Genomic DNA, 12,757 nt, shown 5'->3' on the forward strand with positions numbered 1-12,757 from the left:
GTAACTGCTGCAAAAAGTTGGCTCTACAAAGTATTGACTTTGGGGGGGGTGAATAGTTATGCATGCTCAAGTTTTCTGTTTTTTGTCTTATTTCTTGTTTGTTTCACAATAAAACATATTTTGCATCTTCAAAGTGGAAGGCATGTTGTGTAAATCAAATGATACAAACCCCCAAAATATCCATTTTAATTCCATGTTGTAAGGCAACAAAATAGGAAAAATGCCAAGGGGGGTGAATACTTTCGCAAGCCATTGAACCTTTACCTGGCTGACTGCAGCAGATTGCAGTGCCCTGAAATGTTTAATTTTATATTGACGGTGTTCTCTGCTAGTGTTGTCAACAGTCATTGTCGACTTAATTGTAGATGTTGACTTATTATTTGTTTTCGTAGAACTGTACATCTAATGTTGATATTCTCACAGGCTACATGTTACGACAAACATCTGTATGCAAATGTTTTAAAAAATCTAAAGCCAAGTGAGGATTTTATTAGCTAAGCTATCAATTCAGGTTCAACAAAAGGTATCGATTCTGAGTGACACTCCATTTTCAGGGTGTTGTTTTGAGCGATGTGTTACATCATACAAACAGCTCGGCTAAATACACAATTTCTTCCTACGGGTGATATTTTTTTAGACCGTTGTTTAGAGCCGTTTGACCGTGATTAAGTTTAAAGAATCTTATACTTGCTGCTTGTTTTGACATGCTGTCTTTGTTAAAGCTATAAAAGCACACCTGTATTTGGTATTATGTAAGTATACAAACTTGGATCATTGATGACTGACTTTCAAACAACTAAACCATTAACTCTCATGTTCAGAACACAATGAACAGAGTTTGTCAATATTGTGTTTCTATATCACCATCAGTATAATCAGAATACCTATTTTATGTTGTGGTCGTCTGTAGCTCAGCTGGTAGAGCATGGCGCTTGTAACGCTAAGGTAGTGGGTTCGATCCCCGGGACCACCCATACACAAAAAATTTATGCACGCATGACTGTAAATCGCTTTGGATAAAAGCGTCTGCTAAATGGCATATTATTATATGTTAAAGATGTGTCATTCCGTATGATAGTTAATGTCCATTGTTCCCAATAGTAACTTAATATATCATAATGTGGTTGTATGGGTCCATTGACCAGACTGTAATAATTACTGTAACTGTAATTACTGATTGACCAACTAACTTATTTACAGAAAATGAACAGCTATTCTTCCCTCTATTTAAACTATTACATTTGACATTTTAGTCATTTAGCAGACGCTCTTATCCAGAGCGACTTACAGTTAGTGAGTGCATACATTTTCATACTGGCCCCCCGTGGGAAACGAACCCACAACCCTGGCATTGCAAGCGCCATGCTCTACCAACTGAGCTATGTAATGGATTGTTGTGAGTTCACTCAGATAATGATTTGTGCCAAAACTTCCATCAAGTTCACCTTTGCTTTTCTCGCCCTTGTTATGTTGTTTTATGTTTCTTTATTTGTTTGCTTCTTTGTTTTTGTCCACTCATTTTGTTGTAAGTTATTATTTGGGGAAAACAGACAACCTCTCCTGGTGTTTTTACCATTATTTTAATATGCTCATTCCTCACTTCTACTTCTTGTGTGATTTGCAATTGATTGTCATTTTTAAAAATCAACTATACCTGTTGAGTTTCATGGGTTCAGTCCTTCAGAAGAAAATGTGTATTTAGACTTGAAGTTCTGAGCCTGCTGATGCATTGCTGCAGAACTTCAGAATCGAAACAAACCTTTTCTTACAAATAAATGTTTTCTCATGAATGTATGTCCAAGTTAGGTGGTCTCTAAACAAAGTGTGCTATTGTAAAAATACTGATGGGATGCTGGCCCATGTTGACTCCAATGCTTCCCACAGTTGTGTGAAGTTGGCTGGATGTCCTTTGGGTGGTGGATTATTGTTGATACACACGGAAAACTATTGAGCGTGAAAAACCCAGCAGCGTTGCAGTTCTTGACACACTCAAACCGGTGCGTGTCCTGGGAAAAGTTGTTTTGAACGGTCATCCAACTCGGAATTCCTGGTCGGAAACGGGCATCTTTTCTAGAGCTCTGTCTTTTTGACCTGAAGATCACTGACGTCATGATTTGACCTCATATTTTTCAGAGTTCCCAGTTGTCTTGTGCCGCATTCACGTGCTAGTCGGAACTACGAAAGTCTGATATTTTCGACTTGCTAACTGGGTGTAGTTATACTCTTGCCGCGTTCACATAATCAGCAAGTCGGAAATGTCCATGTTCCGATTAGCATGTGAACGCGGCATTGAAAGTGCCATAGAGCTTGCCGGCTTGTAGTCCTAAAACCCGGAAATTAGTTACCTCTGGTAAATTCAGCCATCCATATGGGAAAAATGTATGACGAAAGAATAGGGTTTTGGAATAAACTCCGAAAATAAGGTCTGAGGTTAATACACGCTTACGAGATCTTATAGGTTTTGTTCTATAAGATAATAGCTGTCAGTTAACATGACTTTTATGAATTATGAAGCCTTGATGTGCTTACATAAATTACATAAACGTATTCAAAATTCACAAAAAGTGACGTTAGCTGATGAAGATTATCTCATAGAACAAAACGTATAAGATCTCCTAAGCCAGTGTTTACCAAATACCTTTTTTCGGGGTTTATCCAAAAACCCTACAAAAACACATTTTCTCTATAGGCTTTCTCCAACGAACCACGTTGGAGTTAGTGCATACAAAAAGATGCCATTATTATTTAAATCAATGTACTGAACCAAATTGTAGGCCTATGTGCCGTTTTGTTACTTTTTAGTGACGTAATGCGCAAGCGTAAACAACAGAAGTCGTTTTATTTTAATATTCGTATTTTCACCAACAGACCCAGGCTACCAATTTGGTTCAGGGCTTTGGTGCTTGTGATAATTTTATACGGTAAGCGTTTTTGAAACTTTACTTTTATATTTCCAATGTCTAAATATGATTTGAGACCTTTCAACTCGGATTTTCTGGAGATTTCCAAGCCAGCCAGGCTAGCTACCGTTAGCCACGGTGTTAGCTAGTTAGGCTTCCAATAATTTTTCGTTTTTCATTATCGACAATATCTTAGCTTATTAAATCAAATCACATTTTATTAGTCGCATTCGCATACACATAAACTCAGCAAAAAAAGAAACGTCCTCTCACTGTCAACTGCGTTTATTTTCATCAAACTGTGTAAATGTTTGTATGAACATAACAAGATTCAACAACTGAGACATAAACTGAACAAGTTCCACAGACATGTGACTAACATAAATTGAATAATGTGTCCCGGAACAAAGGGGGGGTCAAAATCAAAAGTAACAGTCAGTATCTGGTGTGGCCAACCAGCTGCATTAAGTACTGCAGTGCATCTCCTCCTCATGGACTGCACCAGATTTGCCAGTTCTTGCTGTGAGATGTTACCCCACTCTTCCACCAAGGCACCTGCAAGTTCCTGGACATTTCTGGGGGGAAAGGACCTAGCCCTCACCCTCCGATCCAACAGGTCCCAGACATGCTCAATGGGATTGAGATCCGGGCCCTTCGCTGGCCATGGCAGAACACTGACATTCCTGTCTTGCAGGAAATCACGCACAGAACGAGCAGTATGGCTGGTGGCATTGTCATGCTGGAGGGTCATGTCAGGATGAGCCTGCAGGAAGGGTACCACATGAGGGAGGAGGATGTCTTCCCTGTAACGCACAGCGTTGAGATTGCCTGCAATGACAACAAGCTCAGTCCGATGATGCTGTGACACACCGCCCCAGACCATGACGGATTCTCCATCTCCAAATCGATCCCGCTCCAGAGTACAGGCCTCAGTGTAACACTCATTCCTTCGACGATAAACGCGAATCCGACCATCACCCCTGGTGAGACAAAACTGCGACTCGTCAGTGAAGAGCACTTTTTGCCAGACCTGTCTGGTCCAGCGACGGTGGGTTTGTGCCCATAGGCAACGTTGTTGCCGGTGATGTCTGGTGAGGACCTGCCTTACAACAGGCCTACAAGCCCTCAGTCCAGCCTCTCTCAGCCTATTGCGGACAGTCTGAGCAATGATGGAGGGATTGTGCGTTCCTGGTGTAACTCGGGCAGTTGTTGTTGCCATCCTGTACCTGTCCCGCAGGTGTGATGTTCGGATGTACCGATCCTGTGCAGGTGTTGTTACACGTGGTCTGCCACTGCGAGGACGATCAGCTGTCCGTCCTGTCTCCCTGTAGCGCTGTCTTAGGCGTCTCACAGTACAGACATTGCAATTTATTGCCCTGGCCACATCTGCAGTCCTCATGCCTCCTTGCAGCATGCCTAAGGCACGTTCACGCAGATGAGCAGGGACCCTGGGCATCTTTCTTTTGGTGTTTTTCAGAGTCAGTAGAAAGGCCTCTTTAGTGTCCTAAGTTTTCATAACTGTGACCTTAATTGCCTACCGTCTGTAAGCTGTTAGTGTCTTAACGACCGTTCCACAGGTGCATGTTCATTAATTGTTTATGGTTAATTGAACAAGCATGGAAAACAATGTTTAAACCCTTTACAATAAAGATCTGTGAAGTTATTTGGATTTGTACAAATTATCTTTGAAAGACAGGGTCCTGAAAAAGGGACGTTTCTTTTTAAGATGAGTTTATTTGGCAGATGTTATTGTGGGTACAGAAACAGGATATAGGCTCCTGCTCCTATGAGCTGTTCCGGTGCAAGCCTACTTACTTTACTATAAAACATCTGCAGAGTCAATGATATCTAATGCATTATCTTTTTATATCTTGGCCAGTATGATACACTTGTAATGCTTGTAATTGAGGATGTGTGTTAGGTATGGGCAGAGCCATATATTACGATAAATAAGTATACATACAGTGCCTTCGGAAAGTATTCAGACCCCTTGACTTCCACATTTTGTTAGGTTATGGCCTTATTCTAAAATGTATTAAATTGTTTTTTTTCCCTCATCAACCTACACACAATACCCCATAATGACAAGGCAAAAACAAGTTATTTGAAATTTTTGCTAATATATTACAAATAAAACCCCTGAAATATCACATTTACATAAGTGTTCAGACCCTTTACTCAGTACATTGTTGAAACAGCTTTGGCAGCGCATTACAGCATCGAGTCTTCTTGGGTATTACGCTACAGGCTTGGCACACCTGTATTTGGTGAGCTTCTCCCATTCTTCTGTGCAGATCCTCTCAAGCTCTGTCAAGTTGGATGGGGAGCGTTGCTGCACAGCTATTTTCAGGTCTCTTCAGAGATGTTAGATCAGGTTCAAGTCCGGGCTCTGGCTGGGCCACTCAAGGACATTCAGAGACTTGTCCCGAAGCCACTCCTGCGTTGTCTTGGCTGTGTGCTTAGGGTCGTTGTCCTGTTGGAAGGTGAACCTTCACCCCAGTCTGAGGTCCTGTGCGCTCTGGGGCAGGTTTTCATCAAGGATCTCTCTCTACTATGCTCCGTTCATCTTTCCCTCGATCCTGACTAGTCTCCTAGTCCCTGCCACTGAAAAACATCCCCACAGCATGATGCTGCCACCACCATGCTTCACCGTAGGGATGGTGCCAGGTTTCCTCCAAACGTGAAGCTTGGCATTCAGGCATTCTCATGAATGTATGTCCAAGTTAGGTGGTCTCTAAACAAAGTGCGCTATTGTAAAAAACTGATGGGATGCTGGCCCATGTTGTTCTTGGTTTCATCAGACCAGAGAATATTGCTTCTCATAGTCTGAGAGTCCTTTAGGTGCCTTTTGGCAAACTCCAAGCGGGCTGTCATGTGCCTTTTACTGAGGAGTGGCTTCCGTCTAGCCACTCTACCATAAAGGCCTGATTGGTGGAGTGCTGCAGAGATGGTGGTCCTTCTGGAAGGTTCTCCCATCTCCACAGAGGAACTCTGGAGCTCTGTCAGAGTGACCATCGGGTTCTTGGTCACCTGCCTGACCAAGGCCCGTCTCCTCCGATTGCTCAGTTTGGCTGGGCGGCCAGCTCATTTAAGAATGATGGAGGCCACTGTGTTCTTGGGGACCTTCAGTGCTGCAGAAATGTTTTGGTACCCTTCCCCAGATCTGAGCCCCGACACAATCCTGTCTTGGAGCTCTATAGACAATTCATTTGACCTCATGGCTTGGTTTTTGCTCTGACATGCACTGTCAACAGTGGGACCTTATATTGACAGGTGTGTGCCTTTCCAAATCATGTCCAATCAATTGAATTTACCGCAGGTGGCCTCAAATCAAGTTGTAGAAACATCTCAAGGATGATCAATGGAAACAGGATGCACCTGAGCTCAATTTCGAGTCTCATAGCAACGGGTCTGAATACTTATGTCAATATGATATCTGTTTTTTCTAAAAACCTGTTTTTCGCTTCGTCATTACGGGGTATTGTCTGTAGATTGATGAGGAAATTGTTTCATTTAATCCATTTTAGAATAAGGCTGTAACGTAACAAAATGTGGAAAAAGTCAAAGGGTCTGAATACTTTCTGAAGGCACTGTGTGTGTGTATGTATGTATGTATGTATGTATGTATGTATGTATGTATGTGTGTGTATATATATATACAGCTGTGGAAAAAATTAAGAGACCACTGCAAATATTTCTTAAATCAGCATCTCTACATGTATGACAGCCATTCCATTGCAGTGTCTGTTGAATTCCAACACAGGCACACCTCATTCAACTGAATTAGATACTGATTAGGTGATCACCTGAACCAAATCTTATTTAACGAGGAAAAGTATAAAAAACACTGCTGTGGTCATCACTATCCTCTTGCAATAGGACCAGCTGGATGGCAAAAACAATGCTAATAGTACCTCAAAAGTAATATTAATCAAAAAATAACTATTGACCATGCCAAAAGAGTTGAAAATGAAAGTTTTGAGTGAGGAAAAGAAGGGTTCAATTCTGGCTTTACTGGCAGAGGGATACAGTGAGCTTCAGGTTGCTTCCATCCTTAAAATGTCAAAGACGGCGGTTCATAAGAACAAGGTCAAGCAGCAGACATTGGCGACAACAAAACGACACTCTACTGACCGGGATGACCGCCAACTCATTCAAATGTCACTCAACAACAGTAGGATGACATCAAGTGACCTACAAAAATAATAGCAAATGGCAGCTGGGGTGAAGTGCACGGCGAGGATGGTTCCAAACAGGCTCCTAGGGGCAGGGCTGAAGTCGTGCAAAGCTAGAAAAAAGCCCTTCATCAATGAGAAGCAAAGAAGAGCCAGGCTGAGGTCTGCAAAAGACCATAAGGATTGGACCGTAGAGGACTGGAGTAAGGTCATCTTCTCTGATGAGTCCAATTTTCAGCTTTGCCCAACACCTGGTCGTCTAATGGTTAGACGGAGACCTGGAGAGGCCTACAAGCCACAGTGTCTCGCACCCACTGTGAAATTTGGTGGAGGATCGGTGATGATCTGGGGGTGCTTCAGCAAGGCTGGAATCGGGCAGATTTGTCTTTGTGAAGGACGCATGAATCAAGCCACCTACAAGGTTGTCCTGGAAGAAAACTTGCTTCCTTTTGCTCTGACATTGTTCCCCAACTCTGAGGATTGGTTTTTCCAGCAGGACAATGCGCCATGCCACACAGCCAGGTCAATCAAGGTGTGGATGGAGGACCACCAGATCAATACCCTGTCATGGCCAGCCCAATCTCCAGACCTGAAACCCATTGAAAACTTCTGGAATGTGATCAAGAGGAAGATGGATGGTCACAAGCCATCAAACAAAGCCGAGCTGCTTGAATTTTTGCGCCATGAGTGGCATAAAGTCACCCAACAACATGGAGAGCATGCCAAGACGCATGAAAGCTGTGATTGAAAATCAGGGTTATTCCACCAAATATTGATTTCTGAACTCTTAGTTAAAACATTAGTATTGTGTTGTTTAAAAATGAACATGAACTTATTTTCTTTGCATTATTCGAGATCTGACAACACTGCATCTTTTTTGTTATTTTGACCAGTTGTCATTTTCTGCAAAATAAATGCTCTAAATGACAATATTTTTATTTGGAATTTGGGAGAAATGTTGTCAGTAGTTTATAGAATAAAACAAAAATGTTATCTTTACCCAAACACATACCTATAAATATTGAAACCAGAGAAACTGATAATTTTGCAGTGGTCTCTTAATTTTTTCCAGAGCTGTGTATATATACTACCGGTCAAACGTTTTAGAACACCTACTCATTTGAAGGGTTTGTCTTTTATTTTTTTACTATTTTGTACATTGTAGAATAATAGTGAAGACATCAAAACTGTGAAATAACACATATGGAATCATGTAGTAACCAAAAAAGTGTTAAACAAATCAAAGTATTTTTTATATTTGAGATTCTTCAAATAGCCACCCTTTGCCTCGTTGACAGCTTTGCACACTCTTGGCATAGTGGGCTGGGGTAAGAAAAGTGATGCTCAGTCTTAGAGATTCTCCAGTACTTTTATATAGTTTTTAGCCAGTAGTTCTGAAAGTAGCCCTTGAGCCAAAAGTGGACCCAGAAAATTGCATATGTTCACCACGTCATTGCTCTCTCTCACTGCTGTGTGTGCATCTTGTTAGCTGTCACTCAAATGATGAGAGACTGAAGCTCATTGGCTAGCACTGGAATTGCTAGGTGGTTGGCCCACGTGGGGGAAAATGTAGGGGAAATGGCGTCGCACATCTTCCAGTAAACAGTTGTTTTCAAACTAGGGATTTCATGGCTAATTGTGGTAAGACTGTAATTCTGTTCATAGATTATGCATGTATGAACTACACATTGACAAATCCAGCCGAAAACGGGAGGTTTAAAAAATACTTAGTAGTCGCCAAAGTTCTGGAGCATGTATTTAAGGCTCCAGACACTTCTTTGGTGATTTAGCTTGTTTTTGAGAAACGTACCCCAGCCGCGATTCACTTCATCATTGCTCATTGTGCAGTATCAGGGCATGCAGAAGACAGACATGAGCAAAGGACACGCTCACAGTATAGTGATGTTGTACACATGAAATTGTGTCATTACAAACTTTATCCGCAACATTATAATCCATTTTGGTGGAGTTGCGCTGTTTCTCCAACGTAGCTGTGAATGCCGTGCGTGGGACACAGTCCGCGCAGCACAGCTGGTAGAAGAAACGGCTTGAGTCGCACAAATGGAATATAACGTTGCGGATAAAGTTCAGAATTACAGTTTCATATGTGTACAGGATCTAAAGACCTACATCACTATACTGAGAGCGTGTCCGTTTCTAAAAGGATGCATTTGGGTGTTTTTTGAGCTTTTGTTCATGTCTTTTGCGTGTCCTGATATTGAGCAATGAGGAAGTGAATCGCAGCTGGGGTAAGTTTCTCAAAAACAAGCTAAATCACAAAAAAAGTGTCTGGACCCTTCCATAACATGCCACATCAAAAACAGAGATTTACTTCAGAAATAGAACAATTATCCTTTAATACAACAGACCCAAGCTGCTTCAGTTAACTGAGCGCTCCACTATTTTTTGTTGTCCTGCATGACTCTGTGAAACTGAAATATTCCTTGTTCTCTGCACTGTTCCAGGAACAAGCACATCTTGATAGATCTGGGGACTGTTAACAAGATCAACTGGATCATGGAGGACAAGCAGGAGATGATTGACATTGTTGAGACCGTTTACCGAGGGGCGAGACAGGGACGAGGTCTGGTCGTATCTCCGAAGGACTATTCCACAAAATACAGATACTGATTGGTTCTTCCCTTTCCATTACTTTGTGTGGAGCCCAATGGGAGCAAATCTGTGTCCTTCAATATGAGACGTTCTGGACAGCTGAACTACAGAAAGGTTCTGATCGAGGGGGCCTGCTCTCTTTTTTATGTTATAGCCAAGTCACCTTTTTTTTTTTCAACAGCAGTTATAAAAAACATCATTTGGTTTCTTCTTTGATTTAATAAATCATGTTCGTATTGATATTGCTATTTAGATGTCACATCACAGTCTGTATTCTTGAACCCAGATTGAGGCTAGTCCTCGCTTTAATAATAATATGTATATGTGACCTGTTTCTCCTGAAATGCTATGGGTAGTGATGTGATGACAGGAAGATAGAGGAAAGAGTTGGAATTATCCAACCTCATCATATTGTTTTTAAACATTTGAATACACATTTGATGATGTATCATAGAAAACATTATGTATTGTGCCCATGTGACAATTGTTTACATGGTAAAATCCCCCTAAGTAATATCCTGTTAAATGATATAGCAAATGCCATAGGCTGATGTTACACAACAATAGATCAGTAATAACCAGCCTCTGTGTGGCCCTTTGTCATGGCACATCTTCTGTCCCAGAAATCGGGTGAAGTTAGCTGATCTGATATGTGTTAACCCGAGGGCTTGGTCACTTAGTCTGCTGCTCCTCCATACCAGCCTGGGTCATGAGGTCAGCAACGTTCTTCTCCAGGTCATCAATTCGAGTCCCAATGTCGTCCAGTGGGTTGGTTAGGAGCAGTCTCACAATATATGTAATTACATTATTATTATTATTATTATAATACACTGTGCATAGTTAGGTTGTACATGAAACAGTATTTCTTAACAGAGAAAATACATTTAATGTATATTTTATTCTCTGAAAAACCACTGGATTTTCTTATCAAGCCTTTTTTAATCTCTGATAAAAAATGCATGCACTATAAGCTCAACTGGCAGCTTTTAGATACCGTTCTTCAATAGCAGAGAGTCATTCTATAAAACAATTGCTAGTGGTAGGGTGTTATAAAAATGATATTTTTAGAAACAATCTGGTCAGACATGCTTTGAAATCTATTGTGAAGGTTCTGCATCGTCACTTCCATCTATGGGAGAGACAACACAAACAATAATTTCTTAGATACCAATGTTACCATCGGCGTAAGAAAAACGCTATACCGAAAAGAAACGGACCATTTCTGTTAATTATTTTGCGGCTTTTGAGATGGATTCGGACATCCTGATTCAGCCGTGGTTTCAAAGTCAATGGGATTTGTCTATGAAGCTGTGTGTCCCTGTCCCTGCGTGTCGTTCTTGGCAACAATGTTTCAACTGAAATGCACAGGCGGGAGTTAAACATTACTTTTGGAGACCTTTATTAAAGAGTGTGTGTGTGTAGTCTCCATAAAATCTATAGAGTGTGTACATTTTCATAAATCATTAAGTAGGCTAACAATCAGATGTTTTTCGACAAAAGACATGTCTAATTCAGAAAATTATACTGAACAAAAATATAAACGCAACATGTAAAGTGTTGGTCCCATCTTTCATGAGCTGAAATAAAAGATCCCAGAAATGTTCCATACGCACAAAAAGCTTATTTCTCTAAAATGTTGTGCACAAAATGTGTTTATGTCCCTGTTAGTGAGCATTTCTCTTTTGCCAAGATAATCCATCCACCTGACAGATGTGGCATACAAGAAGCTGATTAAACAGCATGATCATTACACATGTGCACTTTGTGCTGGGGACAATAAAAGGTCACTAAAATGTGCCGTTTTGTCACACAACACAATGCCACAGATGTCTAAAGTTTTGAGGGAGTGTGGAATTGGCATGCTGACTGCAGGAATGTCCACCAGAGCTGTTACCAGAGATCACATGTAACCACGCCAGTCCAGGATCTCCACATCTGGCTTCTTCACCTGCTTCTTCACCATGGCTGCACCCCTGTTCAGTCATGTGAAGCTAACTCTCTCCTCTGCTCTTGTCCTTCTAGACCTGTCTGCTGCCTTTGATACTGTGAACCATCAGATCCTCCTCTCCACCCTCTCCGAGCTGGGCATCTCCGGCGCGGCTCACTCTTGGATTGCGTCCTATCTGACCGGTCGCTCCTACCAAGTGGTGTGGCGAGAAGCTGTCTCCGCACCACGTGCTCTCACCACTGGTGTCCCCCAGGGCTCAGTTCTAGGCCCTCTCCTATTCTCGCTATACACCAAGTCACTTGGCTCTGTCATATCCTCACATGGCCTCTCCTATCATTGCTACGCAGACGACACACAACTAATCTTCTCCTTTCCCCCTTCTGATAACCAGGTGGCGAATCGCATCTCTGCATGTCTGACAGACATATCAGTATGGATGACGGATCACCACCTCAAGCTGAACCTTGGCAAGACGGAGCTGCTCTTCCTCCCGGGGAAGGACTGCCCGTTCCATGATCTCGCCATCACGGTTGACAACTCCGTTGTGTCCTCCTCCCAGAGTGCGAAGAGCCTTGGCGTGACCCTGGACAACACCCTGTCGTTCTCCGCTAACATCAAGGCGGTGACCCGATCCTGTAGGTTCATGCTCTACAACATTCGGAGAGTACGACCCTGCCTTACACAGGAAGCGGCACAGGTCCTAATCCAGGCACTTGTCATCTCCCGTCTGGATTACTGCAACTCGTTGTTGGCTGGGCTCCCTGCCTGTGCCATTAAACCCCTACAACTCATCCAGAATGCCGCAGCCCGTCTGGTGTTCAACCTTCCCAAGTTCTCTCACGTCACCCCGCTCCTCCGCACACTCCACTGGCTTCCAGTTGAAGCTCGCATCTGCTACAAGACCATGGTGCTTGCCTACGGAGCTGTGAGGGGAACGGCACCTCCGTACCTTCAGGCTCTGATCAGTCCCTACACCCAAACGAGGGCATTGCGTTCATCCACCTCTGGCCTGCTGGCTCCCCTACCTCTGCTGAAGCACAGTTCCCACTCAGCCCAGTCAAAACTGTTCGCTGCTCTGGCACCCCAATGGTGGAACAAGCTCCCTCACGACGCCAGGACAG

General features: G+C 42.5%; 1 long non-coding RNA gene across 1 annotated transcript; it reads left to right on the forward strand.

Moving 5' to 3' along the window:
- Positions 1-8,592: 8,592 nt before the first annotated feature.
- On the forward strand, positions 8,593-9,928 carry LOC121585594. Its single transcript, XR_006003873.1, has 2 exons — positions 8,593-8,716; positions 9,541-9,928. It is a non-coding gene; the product is annotated as an uncharacterized LOC121585594 (long non-coding RNA).
- Positions 9,929-12,757: the final 2,829 nt, after the last annotated feature.

This window comes from Coregonus clupeaformis, chromosome 17 (assembly GCF_020615455.1).
Source record: "Coregonus clupeaformis isolate EN_2021a chromosome 17, ASM2061545v1, whole genome shotgun sequence".
Classification (NCBI taxonomy): domain Eukaryota; kingdom Metazoa; phylum Chordata; class Actinopteri; order Salmoniformes; family Salmonidae; genus Coregonus; species Coregonus clupeaformis.